This window comes from Oncorhynchus keta, chromosome 14 (assembly GCF_023373465.1).
Source record: "Oncorhynchus keta strain PuntledgeMale-10-30-2019 chromosome 14, Oket_V2, whole genome shotgun sequence".
NCBI lineage: Eukaryota > Metazoa > Chordata > Actinopteri > Salmoniformes > Salmonidae > Oncorhynchus > Oncorhynchus keta.
Window position 1 is genome coordinate 70,213,813 of NC_068434.1, and position 14,168 is coordinate 70,227,980.

General features: G+C 44.4%; 1 pseudogene; it reads left to right on the plus strand.

Annotated features, from left to right (window-relative positions):
• The first annotated feature begins 8,822 nt into the window (after positions 1-8,822).
• Positions 8,823-14,168, plus strand: LOC118394175 (cap-specific mRNA (nucleoside-2'-O-)-methyltransferase 2-like; annotated as a pseudogene).

Here is a 14,168-nt window from a genome sequence, read left to right on the forward strand (position 1 = left end):
GAAATGTTAATTCTTATGCAGGTGACCAGCTTACTGCTATTGCATTGTTATAACTGAGACAACACATAGCAACGTATTTTCACAGTAAAGCATGTTGGGCCCCCTACAGGATAGCTCCCACACACACACACACTTATGCTAGGCCAGCGCACACACCAAATTTCCCCCTTTAGCTGAACATTGTGTGACGGCGGGATTCTAGAGTGACGGACAGACAACTGAGCCAATGACGGAAGACCACACCCCAGCCTGAGCCTGAACCAATCCGAAGAACCGAACTTCTAGAATCAACCTACTTTCTGTTCTGTATAAATTGTGTGTGTAACGGTTAACTCGCTCTCTTTCCTGCTGGTTCTGTCGAGCTAACGGAAGGGCCGTAATTACGCTGTACCAGATATCTTCACTCTGAATAAACTGTCGCTTGTCGTACAATTTTACCACCTTGTCTGAATCGATCCTTGACCGGCTCGCCCTTCTACATATCCCTTTATCAACACTCTCCACATGAGCTCCCTGACTTGGAAGATGTAGATGTTGAAGCTCCAGACAGCACCTGCATCTTCTCCTGTCAGGTACATTGGATACCACACACAATGAAAGAGGATAACCTGAGAGAATGTATTCTCTATTATCTGACAGCCCTATGCTGCATGTTATTTGTGAGCTGCACCTGAGAGTTGACACTCTGACCTGCTCTTGATCCTAAAGTTTACATTACAAACCAGGAGGGTATTCCATCTGTCAAAACGTACAACTTGTAATTGTAAATCACAAGCTTTTACCTGCTGATCATACAATTAATTGTATTTTTGTAAGGATGACAACAGGATACTAGATCATCCAAATAAGCCACATTAAACCATACAGTTGTCAGGTGCGCTGTCAGCATGCGTCACGTTATCCTATGTGCTCCTGTGATATTGTTTGCACCAGTCATTCTAACGCCGAATTCCTTTGAGCATATTCTACCCTTAGTTGGCCTCTATGTAGTCAGAGTCAACCAGAATTCTAGATGAATGTCGCTAGTATCATTTTTACGCACATGCACCTTTATGTACCGCGCTTCTCTGTTCCTATACTTGCCACTCACTGCCTGTCACCGTTCTTCATATAACTGGACAATGAGCTGATAACCACAAAACAGGCACCCGATACAAATGCAATCAGTCGATATAATCGACAAATATCATTAGAAATCAAGCGATATGAATCAGAGTGGGGCACGGTTCCCCACACTGATTACCGCCTACTCGGAAATTACGATTTGAAACGTTGATTTGAACGTTCTGACCAACTAGTGGGTTAATGGCGCCCCACCGTCTGATTCATATCGCTTGGTTTCCGATGATTGTTCTCGATTATATTGACTGATTGGTTCTGTATGGGGTGAAACAGGACATATTATCCCATTGAACACACCCTAGTTGAATCAACGCTGGTTCCATGTCATTTCAAGCAAATTACGTTTAACAAACGTGAAATTTGTAAGTCGCTCTGGATAAGAGCGTCTGCTAAATGACTTAAATGTAAATGTAAATATTTGTTGAATTTAAGTATGTACCCAGTGGAATTGCAGTGTCCCAGTCACACACACACCCAGACAGACACACAATTATATACACACACAGTAACGGTCGCAGCCTGGTGTCATACTTGTCACCTCAGAGTGAAATGCATTGGCTATTTTATGAGTCCACCTCGGATTCTCTTGTGTAATCATGGCGACCACCAAGGGTAGGCCTATATATACAGTATATGTAGCACAAATGTATGAACGCTTACTTTTTATTTCTGAAGCCATAACGCTGAGGACTCGCTGCGACTGGAAACTTCAGCGACATTTCATTTAAATGAATACCCTCACACTATTGCTATTTGAGGCACAAGGCGGGCTTGAAGGCAGAAGCGCTTTGGAGCGCAACGGTAACATCTGCCATCCCGACTCCAGGAAACTGTACTGCAAAGACGGACAAGGACGGTGACCTGTGTGGCCAAACATGGAATAACTTGCCAGTGAGAGTATTAGCCTGTTGGCGAGATCTTTGTCGCACGTGGATCCCCCACGGCTCGGTTCGTTCGGTGCCATCTTCATCATACTCAAACCTGCCCTAGGCGTGGGACTGCTTAACTTCCCGTGGGCTTTCGAGAAGGCGGGAGGAGTCAATAAAGCTATCAGCGTTGAAATGGTGAGCGCAATCAAAAATCAATAACCAAAATAGTGGGATTGTTCTAAAAAAATTTAAAAAGAGTCAAGTAATAAAACATAAAAACATTTTTTTGGTCCACACAATTCTAGGTGTTTTTTATTTTTGAAGGCTGTATGTTATTAGGTTAATTTAGAGAAAAATGCCAACGCTGTAATCTGTGGCAGATATTGCAATTATCGTCTCACTGCTGCTCCGTCCATCATTGGTAATGAGAGGGATTGCTGTCCCTGCGGGAAGCTCATCAGTGTTTCTAGAAGAGTTATGGAATAACTGGAAGCTGGGATAACAGGAAGTAAACACAAAATACATAATCTACAGTATGTGCATGAAATAAAGTGAGTATACCAAACATTAAGAACACCTTCCTAATATTGAGATCCACCCCCCATCAGAACAGCCTCAATTCGTCGAGGGGTGGACTCTAAAAGGTGTCGAAAGTGTGTCGGAATGTCCTTTGGTTGGTGGACCATTGTTGATACACACGGGAAACTGTTGAGTGTGAAAAACCCAGCAGTGTTGCAGTTCTTGACACAAAAGCCTGGCATCTACTACCATACCCTGTTCAAAGGCACTTAAATGGTTCACCCTTTGAATGGCCCCCAAACGCAATCCATGTCTCAATTGTCTCAAGACTTAGAAATCCTTCTTTAACCTGTCTCCTCCCCTTCATCTACACTGATTGAAGTGGATTTAGCAAGTGACATCAATAAGCGATCATAGCTTTCAGCTGGATTCACCTGGTCAGTCTATTTCATGTAGAGAGCCAGTGTTTCTAATGTTTTCTATACTCAGTGTACATGTATTCACAGCAGACGAATACATACAAGCACTCATATGCACAAACACACACACACAGCCTCCAGTACTTTCTGCATCCGAGCCAAAATTCTCACCTAATGGGGATGTGTGAGACACACCAATAAGCCCAGCTGGGCCCCAACTACAGTACAGCACATTGCAGACATCACACACAACCAATGTATACTTGAACTACTAAAAAATATTGCAGTGTTTTCAACTGGCACCCCCCTCCATCATTCTCTCCCTCTATTTCTGCCTCTCTCAGGCTGTTATTCAGTAATTGAGTTGACAGTTAGAGGACACTTAAAGCTCGGTGCTTCCTAATCAGATGTAATCGGATGTTCACAATCATTTGGGGAAAGAAAACTGCCGAGCAGATGGAACGTGTGTTTGTCTCTTGCTGCCACTACATTACAATACACCATATATACAAAAGTATGTGGACACCCCTTCAAATTTGTGGATTTGGTTATTTCAGCCACACTCTTTGCTGACATTTATAAAACTGAAAAGCTCAGGGACTTGCAACATGACACCGTCATAGGATGCCTTCTTTCCAACAAGTCAGTTCGTCAAATTTCTGCCCTGCTAGAGCTGTCCCGGTCAACTGTAAGTGCTGTTATTGTGAAGTGGAAATGTTTAAGAGCAACAACGGCTCAGCCGTGAAGTGGTAGGTCACACAAGCTCACAGAATGGGACAGTAAAAATAATCTGTCCTCAACACTCACTACCAAGTTCCAAACTGACTCTGGAAGCAAATTCTGCACAATAACTGTTCGTCAGGATCTTAATGAAATGGGTTTCCATGGCCAAACAGCCACACAAAAGCCTAAGATCACCATGTACAATGCCAACTGTTGGATGGAGTGGTATAAAGTTCGCTGCCATTGGACTCTGGAGACCTGTTCTCTGGAGTGATGAATTACAGTATATTTCACCAAAGCTACCTGCCCCAATGCATAGTGCCAACTGTACAGTTTGGTGGAGGAGGAATAATGGTCTGGGGCTGTTTGTCATGGTTCAGGCCCCTTAGTTCCAGTGAAGGGAAATCTTAACGCTACAGCATACAATGACATTCTAGACAATTCTGTGCTTCCAACTTTGTGGCAACAGTTTGGGGAAGGCCCTTTCCTGTTTCAGCATGACAATGCCCCCATGCACAAAGCGTGGTCCATACAGAAATGGTAAGTCGAGATTGGTGTGGAAGAACTTCACTGGCCTGCACAGAGCTCTGACCTCAACCACATCGACCACCCTTGGGATTAATTGGAACGCTGACTGCGAGCCAGGCCTAATCACCCAAAATCAGTGCCCGACCTCACTAATGCTTTTGTGGCTGAATGGAAGCAATTTCCTGTAGCAATGTTCCATCATCTAGTGGAAAGCCTTCCCAAAATAGTTGAGGCTGTTATAGCAGCAAAGGGGGACCAACTCCATATTAATGCCCATGATTTTGGAATGAGATGTTCGACGAGCAGGTGTCCACATACACTACATGGCCAAAAGTATTCCACCCTGTTCCCAGCATTCAGCAGCAGTGTCTCTGTTGTCGTGTGTTACAGTACCAACACACTGCTCCCTCTAACACACACACACACACACACACAATGATAGTGACATCATGAAGAGACTTCGATATCACTGACATAGACAACTACAAACACATTGTTATAGAGGAAGAATGAAACATCTCTCTAGAGAGGGAAGCACAATAAAGCAAGAAAAATAGAAAGTGTCAGACAAATAACTTGTCAGCAGGTCTACTTTGCCAATAAAGGAATTTCACACAAATAATTTTGTGTTTACTTTTCTAAAATGGTCTGAATAGGAGAATGGCATCTCCAAGTGTGAAGAGAAGGCTGAGACTACCTCAAGCTAAAGCATGTCACAAATAAACAATATAATTTTGGTTAGTGAATAAACAATTTTAAATGTACAATAATTCCAATTCTTTCGACCCCATTGTGGCATGACTGGCATAAGTGTCTCTAAAGGTAGTAATTTCTAAGATGTCTAACTCTTATCACAGTTACAGCAGTAGTCATATGGGAACATAGTGAGAGACAGAGCACAGATGTACACGCCTCAGGGCAGTATGGGTAGAATGCACACAGTTCTCATGTTGTTCTCTCAGACTAATAAACGAACCATTATCATGTCAAATTAAGGCCATTACATCACCCGCAGCTCCACTCTTCAGGCTGAGACGTTGGGGGATGGGGGTAAAGTTGTGGATTGCTGGTTTCCCAATGGTTCGGTACAGTCAGAGAAGGACTTAGGTCAGACTTCACTTAATTGGTTCTGGATAAATTCTATTTAGTGTGGGATTTCCCTAATGGCCCCATTGCCCATGCTTAACTCAGGCCCAAGCTCACAGGAACTGTACTAGCACCTCAAATGTTCTACAGCTTGAGTTCTGACACCTTAAATATTGGCTTAAAGTTCCAGCACCTAAATACAAACAGTACCGGGACCCAAAAATAATACCGACACCTATTTCAGACCAAGTCAAGCACCGCCCATTGCCAACCAGGCAGCGTAAGGTAGTCGTTATCCAATCTTTTCAAAATGTTATGTTGCAAACATGAATTAAAACTATTGGTTTTGTGTGGGTGTTTGTCTGGATGAGGTTCACAGACTGGATTTATTGGTTATAAAATGCACAAAATACAGATGGATATGGTGGAAAAGCAAAAAGTGATAAGATGTAAGCTTAGATATAGCCTAATAATGGGAGAACGACTATGACGGAGGAAGGAGAGCCCTAAAATGGGAAGTGGTCGATTAGGAGGAAGACAGTGGAAGTGGATGCCAGGATTGAATCAAGCAGTGCATTGAGCGAAATTGGTGAAGATGAATGGACAACAGTAGTGTCAAAGAATGGAGCAAAAAGGAAATGATCTGAAGTTGGAGTGGAGGATAGATATTTGTGTATGTTAAGGTTGCATACAACCTTAAGTGCTATTATTCGGATTAATTGGATTTCTGTAGAACAGAGTAAGATTGCAGTAATTCTCAAAATAATCCATACAACAGAAATATCGTGCTGTGATCTTCAGAGCAGAGAGCCCGTTAAAGGAGTCCTCTCAGGGGTGACGATGAAAATTAACATTGAATATATGAAGAGAATTTCTGGTGTAGTTGGTGTCCGGCGCCTTACCCACTGGGTGACTGGGGAAAAAAAAAAAGGAAGTCTGTCGTCCTGTTTTATTTATTTATAAAGAGCACCTACCTACGAATGTGAAACTTGGTTATGTAAGATTCGCTGTAAGAGCTTTCTTCCCCAAACCATTGCAGTGTAAAAATTGCAAAGAATTTGGCCAAGTTTCAAGTTTGTGCAGATGGATGGAGTATATTGAAGAATGGTGTGTAGAAGGACAATGGTGTTGCAATTGTGGTGGGGATCATGATCCCGAGTTCCTGGAGTGTCCTGTAAGGGTGAAAGAGATTGAGGTGGCAAAGGTTAGAGTGGTCAATCAAATCTCCTATGTGGAGGCAATTAAAATAGTTGAGGTTGGGTGGAGAAAAGGTTGTTGGGTGAAAGTAACTCGAAGTGGACTCATGATGATTTCTTTGTTGTTTCTACCACCTAGAGGGAATGGGCGCCTCTTCCCAAGCGTCTAGGGACAAGTACTGGGACTTTCTTTATTCCCCGGATTAGGGCACTGTTGAAAGGAGTGATAACTGGGGTGGCGTTAATGGGTGTAAGGTAAGTTGGTATTGCAATTTTTCCAAGAAGTGTAATGAACTCACACCCCAGAACACTAGGTGGAAACACAGAGCTAGATAAGAGGATTAGATTAATAGGGAGGCCTTGAATGGCCTCACACTCCAGTACAGTAGGTGGCAGTCTATGCACATCATGGTTGCAATCCGCCAATACACATTTAAAGAAGAAGAACAAAGTTAGACTATTCAAGCAGATAACTGATTATGTGTCAGTGTATGCGGGCCGAGTTGATGGTGAAACATTCAGAATTGTGATCTGCTCTGATTTGGCTGCAGTGTTGAGTAGTGTGAAGAGGTCAGATAGGGGAGACTTGCTTGAGGAGATGATGTTGCTGTTAATGGGATTGGAGAGGATGTGAGTGGTGGTAAGCTTTTGCTGGGTTCTCACCCATGTGCCTGTGGAGAGTAATGAGAAGGCTGATGTGTTGGCTAAGAGTGCTGTGAGGCGAGAGGGGGTATATATTCAGGTCCCGCTGGGCCGCAGGGAATTCAAGTCCTCGGATAAAAGGGCTCGATTTTTGGCAAAGGAAGTGGGATGCTAGTAGTAAGGGGAGCCAATTTTATCACGTGCAACAATCAGTAAAGGAAGAAGTAGGGAGTATGGGATGTAGGTGAGAAGAAGTTCTGTGGAGTAGACTACGGTTTGGGCATACAGGTTTGAATGCCACATTGTGATAAGGAGACATGAAACAGGTCTGTGTGATGACTGTTTGGTGGAAGAAACGGTGGAGCATGTGTTGATATTTTGGGAATTATATATCGTAGATAGGGAGAGTGTGTGAAAGGGTTAGAGAGGCTGGACAGGTTTGGGTGGTGTAGTGTGGGAGGGAAGTGGTGTTTAGGGCTCTATTTCACTTTCTTAGAGGAACAGGACTAAGGAACAATTGTGTGTAGTTCGGCTGTGCCTGGCCTCACCCTCCAGTACAATAGGTGGAGGTGTATGCACCTTAAAAGTCAGATGTGATCCACCAACCCAATCCCTAAGAAGAAGAATCTTAAGTCAATTAAAGGTAACCTGCAGTGGACTTGTGAATTTTGTTTGTGTTACATATGACCAGAGTGAGAAGGTGCTTCGTGTCACGCAACTTGGGTCAAGATCTTTCTTTCTTTACTCTTAGGAATAGGGCACCATTGAAAGGAGTGATTTATGTGGTAGTGTTAAGTCTGGAGGTGTAGCAATTGAAGTTGAACATTCCTGGTGTTTGTGATACCTGCCATTTGGTGCCACGCACACCCATTGGGGAGCATGGTGAAACAGTGGAGTCATTATTAGTCTCTACCAGACAAAGTGATTTTAGGATATATCGGTTATCCTGTTAGAGATTTTGTGCAGAATCTACTGCGCTGTAATCAGGAGCAACGTTTATGGTCATGTTGCCCCAGTGTGTAGGAGGGAGATTCTTGTGACTGAGGATTGTGAAGATTTGGTGGATAAAGTTGTTTGTTAATTGTAGGGGTGCTCATCTTGCTGGGGATCGGGAGTCTGGTGCTAGAGAGTCAGGTTGAGGTGGCCAGGGTCAGAGTAGTGCAGAGGGTGTCATATGCTGAGGCAGTGAATAAAGTGGAGGAGGATGGGTCAAGGGTGAGGGATCCTGAGAGGATCCCAGTGAGTAGTAGATTTGTGCAAGTATAGACAGATAGGCCAATCAGTGAGTTATGCTTCAGTAAGGTTAGCTTCTTAGCATTCATAGTAATGGTTATCAACTCTACCACAGAAATGGTAAGTACATCACAGAAAATATATGTTGTGGTGGCAACTGCAGAGAAGTATTTGGGTATATGAGATTTAACTTCAGAAGAGTTACAGGGTGTGTTGAGGAGCAGTGTCCCATCTTCCCAGGCTGTTGGCCTGAGGTAGGATCAGAGAGGGTTAAAGAAGTGGAATAAGGTGATGGGTTTTGATGAGTATTAAGTAAGTTGATGGGGTAATAAAAAATAAATGTTTTTATTTTTTTCTGATTCCCTTTTCAATCTAGTATCCTAAAGTGTAATGGATCTATAGTTCATTTGGGGGCGGTAATGCAACATATTGAATGCCAACCGCCGTTAAACCTCACCGAAGAAGAATAATACAAAAATACAAACAAAAAAAAATTGTAATAATATATATATATATATATATATTCAGGGTACATCTGTTTCACTCTCGGGACAAACCACACACAGCTGCAGGGAAGTGTCTGCTGAGAAGCCAGCTGTGCTTAGCTAAAAAGGATGTTAGCTGATTTATAATTTGCTAGGTAGGAATCAGAGTTGTGTAGTTTACGACCACGGAACAAAGTTAGTATTATTACGGCGGTAAACTTTTTAAAGTTACAAACAAAAGGTAACAACCGTAAGCGTTGTAATAGTGTGCCTGTTATGGAAGTGTTTGAACAGTAAACAAGCAAGGTATAGTAGCTAGTTAATGTTATTCAGAGATGGAGATGTTACTTGACGCTAGAAAAACTAGCGTAGGTTGCTAACGAAATTCGTTTCGGCCTAAATGGCGACCCGTAGTTTCCTGTTTAGCAACCTGGACTATGCCGCTGCACCTGCAAGGAGAGGGACACATGTTGTTAGCAACTCACAGAAGCATGTCCTGGCCTGTGAGGTGTGTGACCATTTAAACAACTTGCTAATTTATGTATCCCTTAAATATGTATTATAGCCAGCAATACAATTTAAATAAATAATTTCGCTTACTTGTTTCGCCTTAAGGCATTTCATACAATGTGCCTAACGTTTAACTAGCTTTATTTAGTAGGTTAGTCAGGTGTAGCAAGCTGACCTGCCTGCTTGCTCTGGGTGCGTTCGTAAATCCGCTCTACTCCGATTTCAGAGCACTCGTCAGTGTGACAGGGCGCAGAATAAGTGATGAAATTACGAACGCTCAACACTCATTTGAATATGGCCGTCGGTAAAAAAAAAACGTGATTAAATTGTTGCCAGCAGCACAGTTAGTCACCAAAGCTCTGAATAATGTGAAAACAGCCTAACCAGCTCTGCTATGGCGAGTAAAATGGTCAGAGGTGTTCTCTCATTTGTGTCTGGAAGTAGCTTGCCAACGTTAGCCAGTTCGCTTGGGTGATTGACTGCGGTTGAGTTCAGAACGCTCGGATCAACCCTACTCTTCTTTGGCCGGAGCGTCCAGTGTGCGCTCTGAATGATCCAAGAGTGAAACGCTCTGAATTTACAGCGTGCTCTGGTACTCCAGTTTGAATTTACGAACACACCCTGTTGTTTGAGATTTTTATTAAACCTTTAACTAGGCAAGGCAGTTAGGAACAAATTCTTATTTACAATGACTGCCTAGGAACAGTGGGTAAACTGCCTTATTCAGGGGCAGAACAACACATTTGTACCTTGTCAGCTCAGGGATTTGATCCACCTGTTACTGGCCTAACGCTCTAACTACTAGGCTACCTGCCGCCCCAGAAAATGATTAATGTACACTGCCAAATGTCTATTTAACATAAGGCAAGGCCTACTATTCCATCATTGTTAAATCACATTAACAACAATGTAGCTGGACATATGAATCAGTAATCAACTGCTGCCCATGCATATATAGAGTGACGGCAGTAGTTACGCAGAGCTGGGACCGGGCATTAATGCATATAAACTAAAAAGTCAACAAATACGGGTGTAAATAAAATACATTTACCTGATATAATCTACATTTTGCAGGGCATGCATTGCATAGTGTTGTGGATGTCAGTGGAGAGGATGAGTTGGGGCTGGGTGTCCAGTGGAGAGGACAAGTTGGGGCTGGGGAGCGAGGAGGAAAGCTGTCAGACAGCAGCCCACCGATGTGGAAGCCTTTGACCCGGAGGTGGTTGCGGAGGTCAGAGAACTCTTCAATAAAGTCAGGACATATGTCAAACCGGCAAATGGGGAGTGGTGTATCCCTTACCCTGAACACTGTTCACCTGTGTGAGGCTCCAGGGTCTTTCATTGCCGCTCTGAACCACTACCTCAAAACTAGCGAGCACACGTGCTACTGGGACTGGAGTTGGGCAGCCAACACACTCAACCCCTATCACGAGGCCAACGGAGGGGGCACCACCACCACAGACGACCGCTTCATTGCCAACACGCTGCCCTGGTGGTTCTTTGGCTCGGACAACACAGGCGACATCATGAGCCAGAGGCACCTGCTCGAGCTGCAGGGCTTTGTTGGTAACATGCTCAGTATTGATGTGGTGATGGCGGACGGGAGTTTGACTGTCAGGGGAACCCTGATGAGCAGGAGGCCCTGGTGGTGTCGTTGCACTACTGCGAGGCTGCGGCCGCACTCTTCCTTCTGGGCCCAGGAGGCTCGTTTGTACTAAAGATGTTCACTCTGTACGAGCACTCCTCCCTCTGCCTGCTCTACCTGTTAAACTGCTGCTTCCGCTCCGTCAGCGTCTTCAAACCGGCCACCAGCAAAGCAGGGAACTCTGAGGTGTACGTCGTCTGTCTTCACTACGATGGTAGGAAGGCTGTGAGGCCCTTGCTGTCCAAGCTGATCCGTCACTTCTGGCCGGACCTGGCTGCCCGTGAAGCCCTATTTCCCAGCCAGCTCCTCCCGCAGTCGTTCCTGGCTCAACATGAGCAGGCGTGCTCCTACTTCCATGCCCTACAGACAGGGACGATTGGGGAAAACCTGAAATTGTTTGAGGGCCTCAATGAGAAGCAGAGGCAATGACTGGAAAACATCAGGGACTGCACTGCTCATGAGTACCTGCAGCGCTTCCAGGTAAGAGTGGCAAATGTGCAAAGTTAATTAAAGTAGATAGCGAAGCCTACAGAGTGCTAAAAGTTTGCTGATGCCCTTTGACCATTAGTTGGACATAAAGTGCTAGGATAATAATTATCTACAATTTCAGAATAATTTGATGAGTATAATATGAGATATTCAGTGACTGATGGCCACATCCTCAATTTCATTTTGGTGGATCTGTAATTTAGTATCAGTGAATTGTTTAATACAAACTTCTGCATGAAAATTTCAAGTCAGGCTTGAGCTGTTCTTCCTATTCCTGTGTGTAGGTGAGTTCTCTGCCGCGGGCCCGCTGGTTGTCTCGTAACAGTGGCCCCAGCGTGTTGCAGCGTTACGGGTCGGTGGCCCCTGGGCCAGAAGAGAGAGCTGCAGGCCCTGGGCTGGAAGGAGCGTGATGGGAAGGGCCACAACGCTGCCTGGGTGGAAGGGCACAGGGGCATGCTGTGTGCTGACAGGGCCGCTGGCAGAATGTCATATGGACACCTGGTTTGTGATAGTGGGGGCGACCCTCCCTGTCGTCAGGAACTCACCATTCTGTGATGGGGGTTTGTTGAACCACCTCAATGAAGCATTGGAGCAGGCATGCCCTGCCTGGACTCTGGTCCCTCCCTGTAGCTCCTGCCCAATGGTTTGTACCACCTCCATCCTCTCTGAGGTGGCAGCCCTATGTGACATCACTCCCTGCAATGGCAAGGGAAACAGAAAGTGCCTAGTTTTTGGCAGAGCATCGTGTTGGGGGGATTGTGTGGAGTAGGCTGGGGGGTTGGCGCTGGAGTTCCGTTCGGAACTATGGCCCGCACCACTCTGCATGACGGGGAACCACAATATCAGAGAGACCTGCTGGGCTGCGTCCTGCTCTCCCTGCACCACATGGGACCTGGCGACGCCCTCCTCCTGCCCCTCTCCACCTTTACCTGCGTAACCGCGGCAACTGTCCATTGCCTCCACCTGTCCATTGCCTCCACCTGTCCTTCCGCTCCATCACCTTAAGGTGTCCTTCTCCTCCAGGTGCTGCGGGGGCGGTGCTGGAATGTGTGGGGTTCTGTCGAGCTGCCGCTCGACTCCTTCCCCACCTCGGTGACGTGCAGGAGCATATGGGCTGCCTGGCCATTGGGGAGGGGGACACTGACATTCTGCCTCCTGTTGGTCAGAGACAGGTACTGCAGTTTGTTCCCATGGAGCTTCTCAAAGGAGAGCTGACAGTTCCTGTGGACCAAGAACTCAGCCATCGTCCATCAACGGCTGCACCTGCTCATGGAGGCTTAGCTGGGGTCAACAGAGGGGGCTCTGGGTGTCTCGAGTGGATTGTACCATATCCTGGCCTGAAAACAAGCACTGACTAGATAATTTCTCTAGCCCCTACCCCATCAGTGTTGACAGATGTGAAGGAAGTGTATGGGTGGAAGTCCCCCATAAACGTAATCCCATCTGGTCCCTTCAGATCTGTATCACAGAAGTGGGATGGGGTTGTTTTTGGACATTGCAACTTTCATTATTTAATAAGGGCACATTTGGTCCCTGTTTGGATGAAAATTAGAGGCAAGCAATGCGGTGAAGTAAATTTATTTGATATCTTTTGATTGGTGCTGTGATTATTCTTTTAAATGATTGTCAACAGTTAATCTGTTCAAATTAGGACAACATTTGGTCACATTTCCCTGGGTCCCTGATCTAATGTATTTTTAGGACAGCACAACTCATGTACAGCTGATTCAAGTTATTTGAAATAAAAAATACATTTCATATTAGTTTCACTATTTAAATAAAAACATTATCATGCAGTTTGTTAGGAGTTAAAATGCCTTTTTTGTGTAATTTTCCTGACACTGTCTAACCAGAAGTGACTAAATACAGTAGATTGTGTGACTGTTTTTACCTGGGGACTGCTGTGAAAGCTAGCCGTGCATACGCTGTTTCACTCTGCAGGGGTTTGAAGAAAATGTAGTCTTAGACCCCATTTACACCTGGTGTTAAACTAAAAATGAATACCTGATAATGTCTGCGGCACAGCTGGCCTTGAAATGTCTCATACCAGTCTAACCTGCATTTCTATGTTTTCTTTGGAATGATGCATCCAGTAGAACAGGTAGCCTATGTGGTCAGATACTTTATCGAAGAAAATGGTTGGACCAAAATGTTCTGTTTTGGGAACATGTTGTGCAAGTCTATGTGTCCACAAAATGTGTTTTTATATATATTTTTGTATTGGTTTTGTTTGCCTTTGAAAAAACTATTACATTTTTTTTAGATTTGTTCTTTTGAATATTTCAAGTGATTATATTTTTTTGGTGCATGTGGTATTCCCTCAAAAAAAATATTGACTTCATTGAATTCTTGCCTCGTTTTGCCTTTACTCTGTTTCTGTTCACTAAAGATGACTAGAGTTCGATTATTTATTTTCGAGCTATTCACAACAAAGAGCCTGGAACAGCCATTTGTGAATACCAAGAAAAGTCTTCATTAGCAGAAGCTGTCAGGACAATCCTGGTGTCTACTTCTTGAAGAGGGTTTTCAAAGGTTTACCAAAGCGAGTGTGAACTCCCAGGGGTGCTCTGTAATGAACACAAGCTTCTGAAATCAGGGTAAAGAAAGATACTGGGAGATGATTCTTCTTTCTCTTTGTTATGTTCTGAATTTGTTTTTATAAAACCATCCAAAAGCACAATAAAGCAAACTTCTGAGCTACA